Here is a 21469-nt window from a genome sequence, read left to right as displayed (position 1 = left end):
GTCTTATGAGATCCGTCCTGCTGTGATACTTGCGCTTAATTCATGGGGCTTAGAGACTGGAAACTGGATATGCAATTGTCTTATAAAAATGCAAACAAATCAAAAAGGTCTTCAGTTTTTCTTCACAGCAACAAAGAGTTTAATAAAGAAAAGATGTTCATGCTAAAACTTATGTGTTTCTGCCTCGCTCTGTTTCTTATACTGGCCTCCATAAGTTTCTAGTTTCCTCTATTGAAACAAAAAAAGCACAGGAGGGCATTTCTTTTTAACTTCTTCTTTAAGTTCCGTGTCTTTTCCCCTTTTCTATGTGAAGAAAGTTCAGAAAGGAAAGGGGGAGGGGGAGTGCTCTCTGGGACCAGGGGATGTCTCAAAGCCAAAGGCAGCTTGTGCTGTTGCTCAAGGAGGCCCTAACACTCCCACCAGCCACCCCTCAATCACCACACTAGCCATAGGTGTCAGTGATGGGCAATTTGTTTTTCCCATCCTCCTGAAGTTGCTGGAAAATAGTGTTTTATGGACCAATGGTTGATACACTGGGAGGTTAGCTCAGGGGAACTGTTGCATTCCTTCTCATCATCTGTTTCCAGCAGATGGTTGATATTAAGGAAAAGCACAGCAGTTTCCGGTATGAGGACTTGTCGCTCATTACCTTTGGAGTTACAAATGTGTATTTTCAGCTATGGCAAAAATTCAGATGGAGAAATATTGAAAGGAAAACTAAGTACGAAACCTTTTGGAAACTAGCAGTGCTGCTTAATACCTGGTGCTGTTGACCATAGTGAAACTGCCACCCAAGCAAATCAGAATATTTAGAGACCATGGAATAGAAGCATAAGGAATGAGGCTGCTTAACATGGAGCATGAGAAAAGCCTTCAGGAGCCCTGAGGGAAGCTCAGAGCATGACTACACTGCATCTTGATTCCCGCTCTGTAAGCAGCTCAGGGACCCTTATGGATTTCCATGCCTCTGTCCCACCACCATCTGACCCCTTGGTGGGATGAGCCACCAAGGCAGACAGGCTGAAAACCACTCCCCAGTCCTTGCAGAGATGTTTCTTGCAGGTGGAGTTCCTTGAAGGTGCACGCTGTGGGGCCAGGCATGCATCAGCCCTTGCCCATAGAAGGGATGGGAGCATAGAGATGGGAGCATGGGGCCAAAGGTGTTGGCAGATCAGCAGCATCCCCATCTAATACTGATAGCTGTTTTACCCATAGTGAGCAAAAACACAAAGCTGGAGCTGTATCCCTGCCTGATGTAATGAGTTGCCCTGAGTGCTGCACTAAATCCATTAAGCGATGATTAATATACATATTGGAAGATTAAATATACTTCCTAATGGAACTTCTCACTGGCAACCTTTTCCTCTTGTGCCTTTGAACTCTGCAGCTGAACTACTGCTTTTGGTTGGAAAAGCCTTCTAAGATCATTTAGTCTAACCATCATCCCACCACTACCGTGCCCAATACCTCATCCCTCAAAGAGTTGGGTTCCAGCAGCTTGTGCTCAATCCACCTGCTAAACATTGCAGCCCACCCTATCCCAGTGGTGAATTAAATGCTGCTGCAGTCTTTTGGAAAGAAGCAACAGCTGCATGATGTGACGTTACAGTGATATTTCTCCATTCAAAGATCTGACAGTAGGTTGGGGCCTCCATGTGAAGATGTCCTTCACAATGGTTATCTCTAGCTTCAGATTGGACCAGGAGCTGGTGGTGGGTCTCTGAAGAGATGACGATGGTAGCCTGGGGCTTCTTTCCAGTAGAGGGTACTGATTGATGAAGATGAAGGGTGGTGAGGACAACCACAGAGTGGTCCTGGTGATGATGAGTGGCTGTGAAGGGCCTCTGTCCGCGCCACAGTGTAAAGCAGGAGGAAAAGGGAGAAAATAATGGCAGGGCAGCTGTAGTTAAGGACAGCCTTACTGAGCATCTGGTGACACTGGGAACATCCAAGTTGGGCACACTCAATTCAGCTGGTCCATCTCTGCATGCTCAGTAGGATGTGCTGCCACATCCAGCTCTTGGGATTTTAATATGAAATATGAGGAAATCATCAAATGAAACAACTCCTTTGGCAGCTCCCTAACACACCTGGCCCTTGGCCTTTCTACCAGAGCTGGGCCAGCTGGAGGACCCAGTCCCACTGCTTCGCCCAGAGTGTTTTGGGGATCACTGGCAACATTCAGCTGGGTCTGCTGGTGGATGAGAGCTGATGTGCCCTGATGCCTCTGTCCTTAAAAAGAGTGCACCAAAGGGATGAACCCTATGGGTTTTTGCTGTGCTTCCTCAGGCTCTTATGGCAATGACTACAGCAACAGCTTTACTGCAGAAAGCTGGAAGCCAGGACAATGAAACAGGAATATTTGGAGATAGTCAGACTCTGAGGCTTTTTATTTATGTATTTATGTATTTATTGCCAATAAATAAGAGAATTTGGGGGTTTTAAAAGTAGGAAGATGAGAGGATGAGTCAGATGGGGTTGCTGACCGCAGCTTTGCCTGCAAACTGGGAATTGCAAAGAAAATAATTTCTGTGCTATAGAAATGTGTAATTATCATCTGCCATCTCAAATGCCTCCAACGAGAAACTCCTGCAGAGACCTTTGAAGCTATTTTAATGCAGAAAGTAGGAAAATACTCTGTCAAACTGAACCAAGATGCAGAATGTGATCACATAAATCCAGTGTCTTGGAGCACAGCCCAGACGTTTCTGACTTTGTTGTTTTTTGCTGCAGTTTAGCAATTCAGCAGAATCACGTTTGCAGCCCTGAATCTACTGGTTTTGGTAGCGACGTTTCTTGAACTAATCGCTTATGTAAATAAACATTTAAACCTACAGGAAGGCTAAGGCAACTGTGAAAAATAATCACAATTAACTTCTAGTAGTATATTAGGGGGTTGCAAATTATCATTATTTTTTCCAGTTTGCCAAGGCTTTATTTTTAGAGGGGATAAAAAGCTGCTAAGATTTCAGTTCCTGACATACGTTTCTTTTTGGAGTGAGAACAGAGTGATAGCGATTAGTGGGAAGGTCTCAGGCACTGCCAATGGGCTGAGGCTTGTCTGGGCATTTTCAGATTTCAAACCCCTCAGAGAAAGAAGAATTTGTGCAATGCTATGCAAAGATAATTATTGGTAACGAAAAGAGAAGAGCATCATTATGGTTTCAGAAAAATAAACGAGCCCAAATCTGAGCTCCGTGACCACTTTAAGAGACCAACCCCTGGTCACATGCTGCCTTAGTTGATTTATTGCATGTTGGTTTAGGAAGTGGCTGTGCATACTGTACCAGAAGAGAACACCGCCTATTGGTGACATGCTCACCCAAGGTAGATGAGGATGAACTCATTCAGTGCCATGAGCCCACCACAGCCCAGCACCAGCCCCAAATTAAGCAGAATATGGCCCAGCTGCTGGGTGTCTGTGAACTCATTTCAGACCTTCAAGAAACTGTTGCCCATGTTCCCATGTTGCCCAGAGAGGTGGTGGATGCCCCATCCCTGGAGACAGCCAAGGTCAGGCTGGATGGGGCTCTGAGTGCCTGCTCAGTCCTTTGCAGGGGAGTTGGACCAGTTGGCTTTGATTCCTTCCATTTCAAATGATTCTGTGACTCTTAGGAAAGAGCTGGAATGATTCCAGTGGGACCTCCACCATCACCTTTCCCACTGGCAGCGGCACTGCAAGAGCTGCAGAAGAGCTGCAGGTGAGGGAGCCTCCAAAATGAATTGCACTGAACATTATCTTTGGTGGAGCTTTGTCCCTTGAAATATCTTTTAAATTCAGCATTGCTGGTGAAAGGAAGGGAGCAAAGAAGGGTTTAGAAATGTTTATTAAATAAAGCAGAGTTTCAAATCTGTATTATTGTTGCAGGACACAATGGTCGTTACTGTTTTCGCTGGTAAGTGCCAGTGTGATTTAAAGCTGCTGACAGCACCAGACTCTCACAATGAAATCATCTCTCCCTCTCCTCCGCACAGCTCGGGCAGACACTCATTTGTATGTATGGGTTCAGCCTGTCTGCTGCGTCTGGCCAGAGCGACAGATACTAATGGCATATGTTAATTACAGCCCAACAACTTCCTTTCACCCGGGTGTTTATTGACAGCCTCACTTCTGCCCATCAAGGCAGCTGGCGCGGGTTACTGGGCTGCACGTGGCCAGAGCATCACCTCCATTCGGGCTTTGGTGTTGCACTGCTCCATCAGCTGGTTGGCAAAGCTGGCATTCCAGGGAGAGGTTTTGGGTTCTCTCCACTCTCCTAACTTTGCAGAAGGGTTGTAGAGGATATGGGAGCTCGGGAGGAAATTCCCTGTGGTGGTGGCTGGACTCCCGACTGCTCCAGGTGCAACTCAGACCAATTAGTTGGAAAATAGCTCAATAATTTGGAATTTAGAGGGATTGCAAACTATCTGGTATAGATGGTGAATGCAGCCAAACAGGTTTTGACATGAGTAAAAGCCATCATTGTATCATACAGAACCAGGACCTGTCGACTCTAGGGCCGATATTCAAAAGTAATCAGGGACAAATATTTGGAAGGTGGCTGCAAGAAATGTTTAAAAGAACAATTAGAGATTAATATCTCAGGTGAAGTTTCCTTCTTATTCCCTTGACAACTGGTTTCCGAAGTCAGAAAAATGAGATTCTTTTTAAAAAGAAATGACATCAAATTCTTGTCTCTATACATTTTATCCTTCTTGAGGAGTATCTAATCCTACCAATTTTGTTATGGCACGATGATCCAAGATGGTCTCTTGATTTTACATGATCTCAGAATCACAGGATTACAGAATCTCTAAGATTGGAAAAGATCATCTAAGCCCAACCATCAACCCATCCCCTCCATGCCCACTAACCATGACCCTCAGCACCGGACCTACATGTGTCTGGGGCCCTCACATAGTGTTGTGCTGCTCCAGTAACTATGATGTTAAGTCCCTACATAATTCCCTACAGCCTTCACTCATCTGGAAGCAAAGTGTAATTAGCAGGTTTTGCCAACTCACTATTTAACCCGCTCATGGACTTTTTTTGCTTGCGCGTGTGCTATTTGTTCACAAATATCCAGGCCAAAATGGTACATCTGCTTTTATTTGCTGAGATGTGCAAAGAGTTATGACAGATGAGTGAAATTCAGCTGTCCTTTCCACAGTGATATCGGCTCCTCTTCCTTCTGTATATGGTTTTCCTTCTTGAGGTTAGTTATTTTAGCTACAGTTCTCTTGCAAATTTATTAAATGAAATCCAAAAGATGCTTTTGATACTGTGTAGGTCATCACATAGACGGCCTACTGAACAAGAGATTTTACAAGTGGTCAGTTCTCAAATTCCAGCGACTTGCTTGAGTGAGTTCCTGCTTGAACCTGGAGGCTGTTACCATTCAGACCAATGCTGCCCAGTGGCCAGGGGATGCTTCCATGTGTCCTGTAGAACATTCTACCAGAGCAGCTGCAGAACAGCTTGTTGCCTTCTCCTGTGAAACATGGGATGAGGGCATGCCTCTGCCCACAGGGGGCCATTAGTGTACTGTTTCTTCTTTGTTTGGGGTCAGAGCAGAGCTGAATGGAGTTGCCTATGATCTCTGGCTGTGAACTCCTAACAGTGTTACCCATGGCCTTTTTAGCAGGACTGGAAAGCCCTATACGGGATGAGTAACCCAGATTACACTGTTCTCGGTCCCCATGCTACTGGACTGATGGAATATTTTAGCTATTAATTGAGATGCACGAAAACCAAACTCTTTGAATACCATAACAACAGAAAGTTTGCAGGCATTGCGCTATTCCTCTGTCACTCTCTTATAAAAACAGAGAGACTGTGTACAAGACAGAGAAAAAAAAACAATTTCTTTCAGGATGAAAAGAACACAGTAAATACTATATCTGTAAGCAGGAGGTGCTCAGGGGGTGAGGTTTGCACTCAGGGATGCAGATAGTGGGCATCGTGGAGATGAGCAGGTGATTGGGCTAGATGATCTAAGTGGTCTTTTCCAACCTTAATGATCCTATGATTCTATGAATTAAGAAGGGTTTGTCACTAACCATGGCAGAGGACTCTAGCAAAGCTTGGTGGCACTTTGGGGTCACTTTGCCATCTCTATTGGCTGAAGTCTTTGCAGGGCCCAGGTGGAGCCAGGTGCTCTGATCACCAGAAGGTGCTGCTTCTTCAGAAGCCCTCTGAGCAGTTGCCTCTGCCAACAGGAGTGCTTCCATCACAACTCCATGCTCCCTGGGAATGGCCTCGGAGGCTGAACTTCGGATGTTGTTTTCTGGCCTAAAAGCCTGAATGCATCGGAGTCTTCTTACCCACAACCCCCTTTTCTTTCCTCCTTCCTGCGCTGTGTATCAAACAAGCAATTACTGGAGCCAATATGAGATCGAGTTGCCAGCAAAAACATCCTTCTCAAGTCCTAAAGGAATGTGGGATATTTTTTTGTCTGAACTGCTAAGACCCTCCAAAGCACAGTGATTGTAGCAATCTTTAAAATAAAAGCTGAGGGCCGGGAAGTCTTGAATTAGGAACAGGAAGCTCTGGATGAACTGATAACTGAAATGCTTCTTTAGTGCAACCTGGTGAATACAGCAGGACAACAGCATGGCCTCTGCAGGGACAGGCTGAGTAGGCACGTGGGTAAAATTCTGTCCTGGATGAAAATTGCATATGAATGTGAAACTCAAGAGTGAACTCTGAATGAGGCAAAGATAGAAGGGCAGAGCTTTCCCATCGTAATTTTCATAGCCGTTGTATTGTAGAAGACCTTTAAAGGACAATTTGAAGCAATAGATGGCTCTTTGGCTCCATGAATGAAGGAAGGCTTGGGAAATGCTGTCTAGTGCAATAAAGAAGGGGACAAACCAGGTGATTTGCCCACGTTAGTTGAAACTTGAAAAACCTGTGAGATACTTCAGAAATGAGGCCAAAAAGGTCTGAAGGGCTATAAAAAGAGCAATAAAAAGGTTTGAGCACAGACAGACTAAAAGGCAAAAAGACTCATGTGGGAGTGATGGCAGGTATGAAGGAACCTGACAGGATGACTCGAGATAGTACAAAACATGTCAGCTGGAGTAATACAGAGAATTTCAGCTGAACACGTTGTTTGCTTTTGTTTAACGCCAGAGCAAAGTGACATCAGATGAAAATGAAAGACAGCAGGTATCAACATTCAGAAGCGAAAAGCTCCTTTTGGAGAACAACGCATACTTGGATTGCCATGAGTGAGCAGATGATGTTTTTTCATTCCGCCTCGTGTTCAGGGCCAGTCTATGGATGTGGGACTCATTTCCCACGACACTCACAGCAAATGCACCATTCGTGGGAAAGCTTTCCATGAGGTGGTGTTGGAACTGACAGTTCAGCCCAGTCCCACAACCAGCAGGTGTTTGTATGACTAACAGGCCCAGCAGGAACATCAAGAGAAAGAAATGGTCTGTGAGCCATCTGAGTCTGAGGTGTGATCCAATAACTAACGGCCAAGGAATAGGAAAAAAATCCCATAAGTACTGTACTCCAGGTCTATCTGATCCTTGCACTTCTGGAGTTAGACATTTTTGGACACAAGTGACTGATCTAACTAGTGCATCCACTTGGCTTGTCTCCTGCGTCCTTTGCCAGTGTCTGCAGGCAGGTGGAGATGCAGCACACATACTACACATACTATGGGAAACCAAAGAGGTTTTAAAAGCAAATCCAGGGGCTGGGTGAAATGGAAGAAAGACCCAGTGGCCAGGGCTGGTGTTTGCAAGCGATGCATTACTCCATTAGAGATGCACGCCTACTTAAACAGCAGGACATGCAGGAAAGCTGATGATTGCACTACTGTGCACAAGCACGGGCCAATGAAATCTTGCACAGAGAGCCTGAGGTGTGTGACTCTATCAACCTAAACCTGCAGCTTTCAGCATCTGAACTGCAAAGGGAAGACTGGACTCTTGGAGAGAGCGATTGCAGGAGACCATGGGTTACCATTACTCAGAAGGGATATGGGACAGGCATAAGCTGCTTCAGGGCTTCTGTAATCAGGTCCCAGCTCTCTGCGATGCTTCCCAAGAGCTGCAATGGCAGGAAGTCCCCACAGAGCAGCAGGGACACACTTGCAGAGCAACCTTGCTCTCTTGTAAGAGGAACTTGGTTACGCAGCAGTAGGAAAGCTGCCAAGCAGTCTTATCCCAAAGGAGGAGAAATTGAAACCGGTACAGGCTAGGAATTCATTACTGTGACAGTGTTTACTTACCTCGTTCCACTTTTCTCCCTTTAGTAAGCATATTTTGTGTTGCTCATCTGATTCCTGCTGGAGAAAGTGTGGGGATGACCGACCATCAGGCAGCTGAGCCTATTTCCCAGGTGTGAGCTCACAGTGCCCTCATGCTTGGACCCAGCCTTCACTGTGGCCCATGCAGCCCTGGCAGAAGGGTTATGTACACATGACTCTTATTCACATCTCTGGACATGTTGGACAGGCTTCCAAAGACAGGCTTCAGGAGCAGACACAATATCTCATTATGGTCTGGAAGGATCATTCTCTGAGATTCAGTTCTGGGATGACATATCTATAAACTCCTTGGGGATCTGTTTCTTTGTAAACACGCAGACATGACTCAGATTAGACTAATGTAGTTACGTGTGAAAATTCTGGGGGAAAATACAACCCCAAACCACCTTCCTAAGAAAATAAGCTGCGAAGCCAAACGTTACTGTACGGTCTTTGTTTTGCCTGGCTATCAGCAATTTGCAAGTTCTCTCTTGTTGGCCCCTGGGAAACAACGCATCCCAAGGCTGTGAGCATCATGCAGTTCAAAGCAGTACCGGCACTCTCCAGTGTAGCTGAAAGAAAAAGCATGGGGAAATGGTTGGTATTCTCCATGGGCCTTGATGGTGTCCCAGGTCCCTCCTGCAAGGCACGCTGTCAGCTGGGCTGTGTGCAGCTCCTGTGCTTGTTGGAGGCTGCCACATCCCATTCTGCTCCTCAGCAAGCCTTCCGAGGCCTGGATGGTGCAAGCCCTCTGCTAATGGGCTGTGTGCTGGTGTTAATGAGCTTTAGAGCACTGACCACAGGGAGGATGGGCCGCTGTTATTTTTCTAATTAATCCAAGAACTAATCGCATGGCAGCATGCTCTGGGGGGCGGCCCCTCTAGCAAGAGAGGTAAGAAGTCTGCACAAATCTATTCCCTCTGCGTTTTACACAGAGCGCTTTTCCCTGCCTTTTGTAACTTGTTTAAAAACAAAACAAAATGAATAAGACACCAAAAATCTTGCTTTGTGAGCTGCTTGTGCTCTTCCCCATGGCGGCTCGTCCTGTACATTAGCTCCTTCTGCTATGTAAAATCTGGCATTCCTTCTGGGCCCACCCATCCTGCATGCGTTGGGCTTGCATTCTTGACCCCTACTGGGAGATGACATTAGCTCTCCGCTTCACTGCCGCTCCCTTCTTACTCAAAGCTTATCTGAAACCAGGGTTGCTCTTATCTCTGATTTTCCTTTTTTCTCTCGGTTGTAACACCCTAATTAGAGCCCTGAAGCACACAGAGATGGGATTTGAGTGAAAGGCAAGGTTCAGGTGAAACTGGACCCCAACTTGTGCAGTTGAGATGCAGCATTTGAGGGCAGTAAGGGGTTATTTTGAGCCCTCCCTTCTCACCTTTATTTTCTAAACCACTCAAAGCCCCTTTTTCTTCTCTGAAGGATCAGAGCTAGTTTCTCTAGTTTTTCTGGAAGAGTAACAACCTTGTATCTTTGTACGGTATTAAATAAACCCTCAAAGAGTTTCCACATTCCTCTCCGGTGTGTATATATTTACTGGAGCGTGTATCACCTGCTACCCAGCCCACAAAGTGGATGTCTGTCTTGCATGTTAAGACACTAAAACAAGGCCACTACTACAAACAGTGATGCTCACCACTTTGCTGCTTCTCCAAAGCTGCTCATTAGAGGAAAAAAATAGATGGAAGATTAGTCATATTGGAGTGGCAGACAGCTTTAAAGAGAGGGCCTAATAGAATAACGAATAACCCTAATAACAGACAAAGACACCTCCATAACATTCATTATAGCTAATGACCATTATTAAATATTAACTGTAACATAACATATAGCAAGTTTGTAAATACCACATCTACATAACAGAGTGATAGTCTTAACTTGGGAACATGGGAACATCTGATGGAAGCAACAGCAGCTCATGTCTGCTTCACCTATGCCCAGAGCTTGTTCCACTCTTTGGGGCCAGGCTTATGGTTCTATATAGCAGACACTTCCAGGAAGAGTAAGTGAGAGAATGTGTGAAGGGAATGACTTCAGAATTCCTGATAAGTGCATGCAAATGGGGATGATTGCTAGTGATTGCTCCCAGCAGTGCCTCCTGGACCCCACTGCATTTCCATCCTGAGCTGTTTGCTCCACTCTCCAGGCTGACTGCAATCATTACCCAGCAGATATAGTGGAATTTCACTGCCAGCCATTAAAACCACACTCTAGAAATGAGCTTCCTCTGAATTTGCTGCAAACTCCTCACAGTCTGAAGACATGTGGGACATACCCAGACCTCAGACCCCAGTCAGGTAGGAATGGGTTCTGAGGAGGGCTCACACTTAGGGGGAAGGGAGAAGACTTCTCAGAAGACGCTGGGGGTTATTCTAGCCAGGTGCCAAAAGCTGTCTCCATGACTTTAGAATAGTGAAGTAGAAAGGGGAGAGAAGATGGGAGTTGAGATGGAAATGCATTACCCAGAGATGCTGTAGGCTCTCCCACCTTGGAGATCTTCCAAAGCCACCTGGACGTGGTCCTGGGCACCCTGCTCTGGGTGTCCCTGCTGGAGCAGTGGTTGAAGCAGAGGGAGCCAGAGGTCATAGAATCATAGAGCCACAGAATGGCATGGGTTGAAAGGAACCTCAGAGGTCATCCAGTTCCAACATCTCTGCTGTGGGCAGAATTGCCAACCACTAAATCAATCACCAGAATGGGTAGCTCAGGGCCCCATCCAGCCTGGCCTCAAATGCCCCCAGGGATGGGGTAGGTCCCTGCCAGCCTCACTTTTGCTGTGATTCTTTTCCCCCCTGTAATTTGAGTTTAAAAGAGATGATTTGAAGACCTTCCTGAAATGTTTCACCGAATAAATCCTGATTATTTGGGCTTTGTGCAGACGCAGTGATTGTTACCCTAACTTCTTAAGGCACATAAGCATTTAAGCCCCCTTAAATCTTTAAGGTAGCATAATGTAAGCATTAAAGCCAATTTAAATCCCTACTAAGTCTTCTGTGTTCCTAAAACATTTAAGCCATTTTAAAGTCTTTTTAGAGTGACTTGTTGCTTCATGGGAAGGATGCAAGGTTGATAGACACTTTGTATGGAATGTTCCTTGAAAGTTCATGCTATCAGAAAAGCCATCGTCTTGCACTCAGCCTTATTAGGAAAAAAAACTTGAACAATGTCTAGAACTGTTATTTCATTGTCATTTTAAGGTTTGTTCCTGGGTTCGCAGCAATACTTATAAATGTGACAGGGTTTTGACAACAGCCCTTAATCTACCAACTCAACCTGGTGGTCCACGGCTTTGCAGCACTGGCCTTTGGCACCTACTTGGGAGGACAGTGGAAGAAGCCGCGAGTGAATTCCCTGCACATAGAGGGACAATCAGAGTTCATCACCAGCTGAAACATTTTGATTTGACTTTACAGCAGTGACCTATGGATTGCAATCAACTATTAAATGTCCCATCTGAAAAGACAACATTTTCGGCATGCTGTGATAGCGAGGTTATAGAGTAGAAACTACTTCTGCAGCTTTTACTGTGTGATTGCACTCAAGAGGGTGCCCTGGCAAACTGCTGTGTGTAGGAACTCTTCCCATGAAAAGGGATCCAATCCAGCAAACACTGTCCTTTGCACACAGTCGAAGAACTGCTTAACTCCATGAATAAAGGCTACATGTGTGGCAACTGTTTTAGACGACAGAGTCCTTGGCTGACAGAGTGCTTTACCTGTAGCTCCTGCTATAATTCTGACCTTTTCTGGTTCTCAACTTCCCTTGATCAGAGAGATTCTTTGTATAACAGAAGGAGTGAAGGAGATCTCCTGTCTGCTTCATTTTGGATTGTCAGAGCCTGGGATGTTTCCTTTAGGTCTCTAGCTTGCACTGACATTGCAGTCATCCATAGGAGCTGTCCTCCAAAAGTCAACAGAGAGGAATTTGCCTTGAGGCCTCCTCCTGAGGGCAAGATGAATGTCTCATCTAAGTGTAGACCCCTGTGTTGAAATTCTTCCAGGGCTGACACTGTAGGAATTGGGTATGAATCACCTTTCTTAACTGTGTTGTAATAAAATCTATTACTTAGCTCACATGTGCCTGACCCGGTCATATGCCATAGTCAATGGCTGAGACTGGGCACATTCTGGAAGCCATTTGCCTTGGACGTGTCACACATCTCACTTTGTAAAAAGGCAAATGCACCTAAAAACAAGTTAATTTCTTTCCTCTGTGAATCCAGACAACAAGATGCTGGCATCCACTGTGCCCATTCAGTCAGATAGACCCATGCACCGAGGTACAAGTTCAGAGCTAAAATCAGGCTGTCAGAGTCTTACCTACTGCTTCAATGTACATGCAAAAGTGAATGACTTCCTTACCCATATCCTGAGGTCAGTTTTGAAGCCTCCCTTATACTCCGTAAAACAACATCACTGTTGTATCACGGGGTCAGTCTATTTTTCCTCCATGTACTTAATTGCAGACTTTCAGTGTGTGCCATAAAAGGTTTATGCAAGCATACCCGAGTGGGTTTGAATGCTTTCCACTTCCCTGCATTTGCATGTGAGAAGTTACTAAACTCACATTGCAGGTTCTCAGCAGATCCGGGGTTTGTGTTTGAATGCCTCCAAGTTGGGGTATTCAGATGGACGGCAGTGTTTGGACTCAGTGACCGCACTCATACCCACATAATCACGAGCACATACAAGCCATGGGGAATTGTTAAAATGGAGACTGATTTGGCTACAACAAAAATCTTGGCTGTATTTTCTTATAAAGTGCCTCATTAGTCTGATGTTTTTTGTGGCATCCCATTGGTGGTAGATATGAATAGAAGTTTTTATTTTTTTTCCCTTTCTGTTTCACACATGAGCAATAGGCACAAATTCCCACGTCTGCTGAAAACTGACCTTCCCTCTGCGCATGGGAGATGTATATGTGAGCGGCTGAGCCTGCAGGATGCTGAATGTCCCCTGCTGATGAGAGCAGACAGGTAGCTGTGTGCCGCAGCCTCTCGGATAATCTAGCCCAAAAAGGGAATGGAAAGTTCAAGAGCTTATTTAAGAGCTCTGTGCCCAAACTTAGCTCTTGCAGAAGGAATCTGTGGGCTGAGCGAGTGCATTTCGCTGCAGCTCTTTCTCTTCCTCACGTCCTGGGATGAGCTGAATATTCCAGCCTGGGTGGAGGCCACACCTGGCCAAGCAGAAGGCAGATGGATTAGTAGGCATGGCGGTGGTGGGTTGCACTAGATGATCGTAGTGGTCTTTCCTAACCTTAGTGAGCCCGTGATTCTATGAACTGCTACACACAGAGCAACGCGCAGTGGATGGCGTAAATATACGCAATGTGCTTGATTTACAGCAACCTCACTCCTAGATAAGTCAGCACGGGGATGGAAGAGAGTCCCATGAGAAGCAGAGAATGCTATCAGAGATGTCACATAAACCATCCCCTTGGCTCTGTAACCATAACTCTCGCAAGTGAGGAGGTATAAATTATTATTAGTGGGTTACAGATCAAAGGCCCTACAACAGTCCTGGGTGCCACCTTACCTACTACTTGGCTAGAGAAAAGAAAGTATCCCTGGTATATCAAGACATCACTATCTATCTGAATGACATGAAAGAGGGATTTGTACTCATTCCATTCATCAAAAATATGCTGTGTGCTTAGCTATGGTGGAGATGGAAGGCGTGTGTATTGTTCAGCTGCTGATCACCTGCAGAGATCTCTGCTCCATAGCACCCCCTTAATAGTTAATGTGAGTGATACTTCATGATGGCAGTCAAGAGCTCATTCTGTTTGCTAAGCCATTACCATCATTATTCTAATTACCTATCGGGTCCTATTCTTGCACGTTGTGCTGCACAAAAACAAAGGGAATATTGTGTGTCTCCCAAAGTTTGCACTCTAAATCAAAGAAAGAGAGCACTCAGGCACCTAACAAATTGCAGAAGCTGGAGAGGGGTAGAAATTACCTGGTGAATTAGCCAGGCAGCACTTGTAAGAAAAATGGCTGGACGAAAAACGTGCAGTGCTGTCAATCCCAGGCTCCTACGGTCTGACAAAGCAGAGCACGGGAAGGCTGTGTGTCTGGTTGCCTGCTTCACAGGCAGAGATTCTTTTGGAGTATGTTGACCAATTCACTTGACATTTCCTTGTGGTATCAGTGGTATAAGGATGATCTGGTAATTTCTTCTCCATCATGGCAGGAAGCTAATTTTCTCCTTTCTGGTACTTCTTGATAAGGAACAAAAAGAGGTGAAGTAGTCAAATCTCTCTGAAATGTAACATGATTTGGATGCAAATTATTTTCAATAGTATGAAATAATAATTTATACTATTCCCTTTTCTGTTTCATTAATGAAAGATCCTACTGGCAGTGCCCAAAATAAATCTGAGGTCTGGCATAACATACAGACATGACTCTATAGAGAAATATTTTTAATTTAATCAATAATTTGCCTTTATATGGAAATCTTGTCAGAATGTAATTATGTATCCCAGCAAATGTATTGCTGCATGCTTCTTGATAAGACTATTGCTGTGAACTGAAAAGGACTTGATGGGCTTCAGATACCCAAAGTATGGTACAGACCCTGTGCGGATGAAATGCTCTATGTTAGCATGGCAGAGATAAAAGTCATTGTAACCCTCCTGAATAACATAAGCAGCTACTTGGGAGAAAGAATACTCTTCTTGGGTTATGGCTGAGTGCAGGCCTGTTCTCACTGATAGATCAGGTTCAATGGGTTGCAGTCTCCTGGCTTGGATTCAAACGAGTTTGTAATGAATTAGATGGCTTGGCCTGATGCACTGACCCATTTGTTTTTGTTTATGTGTTTAACCTTCCTGTTCCTGTTCCTGCTTTTTGTCACCCATACATCTCTCCAAAGTCAGTGCTTCTCCCATGTTTATTGTACCTACTTATTGATGCTCAGCTTGGCTTTGCTCGGAGCTTCTGCTGTAGTGACTGTTTGCAAGAGCTCTCTTGATAGCCCACAGCTTTCTGTCCTTGGCAGTACAGCCCTTATCCTGATTTGATGGAGTTAGCACAGAAGAAGAGGTTGATGCTCACTGTGCTTTCATTGCGATGTCCCTCTCCTTTCTCTACTTCCACCGTCTGCTGTCACTCTCCACATACCTTGATCTTTGGCACAGAGTGAGTATGTCTTGTTACAAGCACCACCCCATCATTTGAAGTGCTTCATCCAAGGTGCAGGTCAGAAACACGAAGTCACAAACTCTTTCCTACATGCAGGACCATGAAGACATTCAAGGCCAGGCTTGATGGGTTCCTGGCAGTCTGATCTACTGGTTGGCAACCTTTCCCATAGCGTAGGTTTGAAACTACATGATCTTTGAGGTCCCTTATAACCCAAGCCATTCTATGATTCTATGACTCTATAACCCAACTTGGCTGATTATCTCATGCTCATACCTGAGAGCTGCTTCTACACTACATAAAGCACAAACCTCCAAGCAGAATCTCCCACTCTATCCAGGTCCTCTGGATTTTTCCATCACTTGTGGATCTCAAGTCCCTCGATATGCCTGCAAATGGACAGTTGACCTCACTCATTCTTGTGGTTCAACAAAACAAAGGGCCCAGGCATGGAGACATAGAATGGTTTGGGTTTGGAAGGTGCCTTAAAGGCCATCCAGTTCAAGTCCCCCACCAGGGGCAGGGACACCTCAGCTCAAGTTGTCCTAAATTCCTGAGGTGCCACCATATAAGAACATGAGGTATGTTCTGCTCTTTGCTGAAGATCAGTGCTTGCTCAGTAAGACCAGTTCCCTATGGAAGCCCAGGGGACAATTCACAATTCCTCAGATTTTAAAAGCTATGTGCTATTTACCAGTACAAGCCTTGTATGATGTAACACTTTCCAAAAAAATATGGTATTTTTCCCCCTCCCTTCCTGTTTAGTTTGAAGGAAGAAAATATCCTTGAAAGATTAAATTAGACTGAGCCCCAAATGTAATCTGATCATGGACTCAGGCTTTGCTTACAGTTACTGCGGTGCAAGTTACTGCAGCTGAGTGTGCCGGCTCCTGCTCTCTCTTGCTCTACGTGGTACAGCTTGGAGGGCGTTTAAAGGCGTGCACTGCATGCTAAGAAAAGATGGCAGTTTACTGATGAAGGCTGTGCTAATATGTTTATGCAAAACGTGTCCTTTGATTCTCCTGAGGCACGGGCAAATGCATTCTAGCAACACTAATGATTAGCTGCAGAAAGTGTCAATGACTGAACACTCTTGTTTTACCAACACTGTTGCGTGTGTAGGCAGGCCTGAAGCCAAACAGCCTCATTAGGGATGACCAAAGGGCTCAGATTCATGCAGGTGCTCAGGCACTCAGGGCCCATGTGGGCTGTGGTGACCAGATTCTGCCCACCTCTACATCATGGAGGTACCTGTGCATGGAGCTTAATCATCTGAGACAGTGGGAAAAGTAGGCACTTTGGGCATGATTCAGGCTCAAACCACCTTCAGAGGCGAGCATTTCCACAGAGGAGCTACTTCAAATAAGCTGCTGGGCTGGACACCTGGAGGCTTTGAGAGCAGGTTGGGTGCTTTGTGAGATGGCAGGGGAAGATAACCATGTCCTGGGGAGCTCATAAACAAACCTGGAGAGGAATTTCATGGGAGATATTGGAGAGAACTTCTGTTCACAGCAAGAAGTTTGAAAAAGTGTGGTGCTTGACTCCCTGGGGGTGGCAGCAGGCATCAGCCTAACCAGAGCCTGGGAGATGAATGGCTCTTGAAACCCCACTTCTGCCAAGCATGCTATTTTCCTTTCAGTCTTTGAAAGCCTCACTTTTTGTTTCTTTTTGTTTGTTTGTTTGGAGCCCATTTCTTGGAACAGGCTTCTTGGAGTCACCATCCCTGGAGATGTTCAAGAACCACGTAGATGTGGCACCGTGGGACATGGTTAGTGGGCATGGTGGTAATGGGCAGATGGTTGAACTAGATGATCTTAGGGCTCTTTTCTACTCCATTCTGTGATTCTCAAAAGAGCACTGACTCATATGCAATATTCATTCAGTCTTTCATTCTGAATACCACCTAGCATGGAGAGGAGGCACAAAGCACCTTCAGGTAACACAGAATAATACCTAGCAGGTTTAACTCTTGATACAGCACTTGCAGTTTAATTAACTTATGTCTAGATCTGTGCTAGCCAGTTTTAGTGCATACCAGTGCCAACATTTATTTGCAGTGCCTGCAATGAGGTTACAAATCAACTAATGATATAATATTTTCTCTTGGAATTTATTCTATGAAGATGATTCATATTGGACAGCTAAATGCCATCAGTGTTGTGTCAGCTCCTACTGACTAAAGTATTTTTCCATATGTGATAGTGGCCTGTTCTCATTAATGTTTGAGCTGTAAAATCTCGCTTTCCCTCTTATTTATGATACTGGAAGACATCCAGTGTAGCACAGAACATGTGTAAGTCATTACTCTCCCTCTAAGCTCCCCCCCAAGTATGGAATGTTGCTGTATTTTAATATATTACAGAAATAAACAAATGCTATACATGTGGGGGATGAGTATAAATCAGATGTTACTCGAAAGGCAAAATGGCCAAACTGAGTTTCCTGGGCCAGGAAATCTCTGGAGAATAGGGGCTGTGTGGGGTGGGGGTGGCTGTGCTGATGCACCCATCTCACCCTTTTATCCACGTCCAGCCCTACATGTTACCAGGTTTCCAGTCCGTGCAAGCTTTCTGTGCTGGTGGTTAACGGAGGTTGACATATAAGATATGGTTTGGGTCATGGGGTCCATGCAGCAGGCAGTGATGCTCCATGCTGCTTCATCCCAAAGGGCTGCACGAGGAGCAACCCCTTCCTGCTGTGCCATCTCCTCATCACACACTGCAGCTTTCACCAGAGCCTCCTGAGGGCCACAACCAGGACCTGGGTGCTCCCATCCCCATCTCAACACCTTCATCTATCCACTGCCATGGTGTCCACATTTCTTCTTGTTGAAAGGAGTAAAGTCTGGTGCCTGAGTGCCTACAGATGTTCACTCTCTCCCCTTCTGGCCATCTAGGTCTTGCCTTTCTCCTTTCCTTAGTGGCCCTGTTTGCAGAGGAAGATTATGGCGATGCTCTTCCCTGAGGCGCTGTGGCTTCAGCTTGCTGATGGTGTCACCTCTTCCTGCCACTGAAAGAGCAGGAGCTTTCCAGAGAGCTCCTCAGGTGTAGGCCTGAATCCATGGGCTCTGTCCATTCGCTAGCCTAGCTGTAAGACACCAAACTCACCCCTAAACATGCTGTGCAGGCAAGGTAGTTCTTACCTTGGGTCATCAGAGAGAGCTGGTTGGTGGCCACCCCAGTGCTAAGCGTTGCAGCACCTCTCCCTGCGATGCCCAAGTCCCTCTGGCTCTGACCTCGAGTTTGCCGCGAGATGAGCTTCCCAGCCCAAATATTTGCACTTTGATCAATTCTCTGTCACAGAGGGAGAAGGGAAAAAAAAGTGTATTCCTCCCGCAAGAGCCTTTTCTTCTCTCTGGATCAATGCGTACAACTTCATTTGACATCAGTGGGAGTTCTGTCACAGCTCAGGAGCAGTAAATGGCCTAATGGAAAGAATAATAATGCTAGCATGCATCCGTACCGCATCTCATCCATCTTGTGGTTTTACAGATCTTCTTCCAGCGAGCTTGCTGGCCATAATGCTCACCCTCAGCTAATTCAGATCTTTTAATTATCTTTCAAAAAGCTCTATTGAAAATCAGGTTGAAAGTGGAAAAGCACAGAATACTCTGATCGCGAGCTGAAATGAGAAAGCTCGAAAACTGGAGCCTTTCTGCCTTTGAAGCGTAATAGGCAATACAAGATTAATAACAAAAATACAACAAACCCAGCAACTTTTATTGAAAGCAACACTATTTAAATATCATGAGCCTGAGGTTTAATTCCATCCATAAGCTGCAATGTCATACTTTATTGACCCCGAGTTGTTTCATACTGCATTTTTCTTCTACCTCTTAATACTAAGAAGCCTATATTTATAAGCCACTAGATAACTTGCTAAAGCAACATTTTCATTGTTTTTCAAGTGGGAAGCAGATCTATTTGTTATAGGATTTTATTTCTCAAAGGGATTTTTCCATCAGTGTTGCTTTGCAGGTACCTGTTGTCTGATATGATATTAGCATTTACAGTGGGGCTGGCTGCTTCGCTGACATTCACTGAACCTGGAAAGCAAAGTGGGAAAGAGTAAGAGAAGACAATAGAAGAGTCTTACAGACAGGTGATGGCTGCTCGTCTTTCAGCAGCATCGTCACATCCTAAAAAAACTGTGTCTCTGTTTGAGGTTTAACCCTGGTTTCAATGATTTTGTGGCTCAGTGGACACCTATACTACTACTATTACTACTACTACTACTACTTCTACTACTACTACTACTACTACTAATATATTCTTGCTCGTATAGCAAAAATGTGCTGACCTTCTCAGAAATGCAGTGGTCTCGTGCATTTATAGTTCCAAAAGTCAAATTGTCAGAAAATATATTTTAGGATACTGTGCAGTGATCCAGATAGTGTGCACAAAAGGGACGTGAGTCGAGCTCGTATTTTCTCTATGTACTTTATAATTGAGAAAGATTTAAACCAGCACTTTGTTACCCTAAATGGTAGCTGTGAAGTGAGTTTCTTGATCAGATAATTGATGGGTTCTTAACAATGAAGACATCAAATGAGTGTGATTGTGTTAACAATTCGATTGATCCTCAAGAAACATTCTATGTCAGGTATATATATTCACATCCTGAAAGACTTCCTACACAGTGAATAAATAATATTAGTCTGAACTTGAGGAATCACATTACAAACATTTCATTTTGCAGTGTACCAAAGAGCTGAAATTACAGCCGTGCTTCCCCTCCTTCATCAGCTGATTCATCTCAGTCGTCAAGAATGAAGCAGGAGCGCATCTGTATCCGCTCAATAAAATGCAGAAATTGAGACTATTGGTAGAAGATGATTTGGGGGTAATTACTGTTTGCATTTAGCCCACTCCATGGAGATGAATGGGTTGTTACTAAGCAAATTTTCTCCAAGATTACATGTAGGACTGCATTCCTCGCGTGGCTCGCAAGATGAGTTTTGGATGACACAAAGGGTTACTGGGACGAGAAAGGCATTTTAACAGGAAGCCTGCTGCAGTGTGCCATGGTTCTCAAATAAAAGAGACGAATTCCTTCGCAGCAAGGGGAGAAATTCATTCAGAAATTCTGAATTTTTCAGAGCGGGCAACTAGGGCTCAATGCACACAGTGAAGATGAAGAGTGCACAGGGAGGTGGGATACTCAGCAGTAGGGCAGGGGAGATCTCAGTATCTCAGCAAAGCCTCGGGATGAAGGCAGAAAGATATTGAAATGTTTGGTATGCTCCCTGCAAACATCTGGGTGTGAGAGAGCACAGGGCACAGTGCCGAAATGCCACGTGAGCACGGGGGCCCTGCCAGCCCCATGGCGGGAGATGCGCGGCTCCCACGGCTCCTTGCGAAGGCCCAGAACAGGCAGGTCAGGTAGCAGGGCACAGCACAGGCATCAGAAGGGATTATCGGGGTCATATGCTATTTCTTTCTCCACTTTTAACTCCGTTGAGCTCTCGCTAACGAGCAAAAGCAGCTCATTTCCAGCTTCCAGAGCACTTCTTGCGTGAGGCTGTGAAACAATTTCTTTCACAGAGGTCACAACTGAATCTCAGGGAGGTTAAGTGCCTTTCCCAGGACTTGAGGGCGACAGCAATCAGGGCTATGGGGAGCGATGACGGAGATAGGTCACGGAGCAGAACAATTGCAAGTCAGGAAAGGAATCTGGGCCATGCGATGCTCAGACCCCCGCACGGCCGCGCAGCCGGACGTACGCTCACCATGGTGGGAATCTGAAAGAAGACATTGTTTCCTCAAGCATCTTGGGCCCAAGCATTTATTAACGCTGAGCCGTCTTCAGTTTTTTTTTTTCCTCCCCAAAGCGAAGTTAAGTGCACTGCTTTACTGGATACCAGGGGAAGGCTTGGAAGGAGTTCATAAAAAGCGGTGAAGACTGTGAGCCTTCAATAGGCTTGAATTCTTCGTTTCAGTGCTGCTGCCCTCCCCTGGGTAGGTGTCTGCGTATCAAAATAGTTTGGAAAAACTCTCATCTTTAATCAGAAAATAGAACTGTGCCACAAAAAACATTCATCTGACAACACAATCCAAGCCTCTCTATA

The sequence above is a fragment of the Excalfactoria chinensis genome, chromosome 1 (assembly GCF_039878825.1).
Source record: "Excalfactoria chinensis isolate bCotChi1 chromosome 1, bCotChi1.hap2, whole genome shotgun sequence".
In the NCBI taxonomy this organism is placed as follows: Eukaryota; Metazoa; Chordata; class Aves; order Galliformes; family Phasianidae; genus Excalfactoria; species Excalfactoria chinensis.
This window is presented reverse-complemented; position numbering follows the sequence as displayed.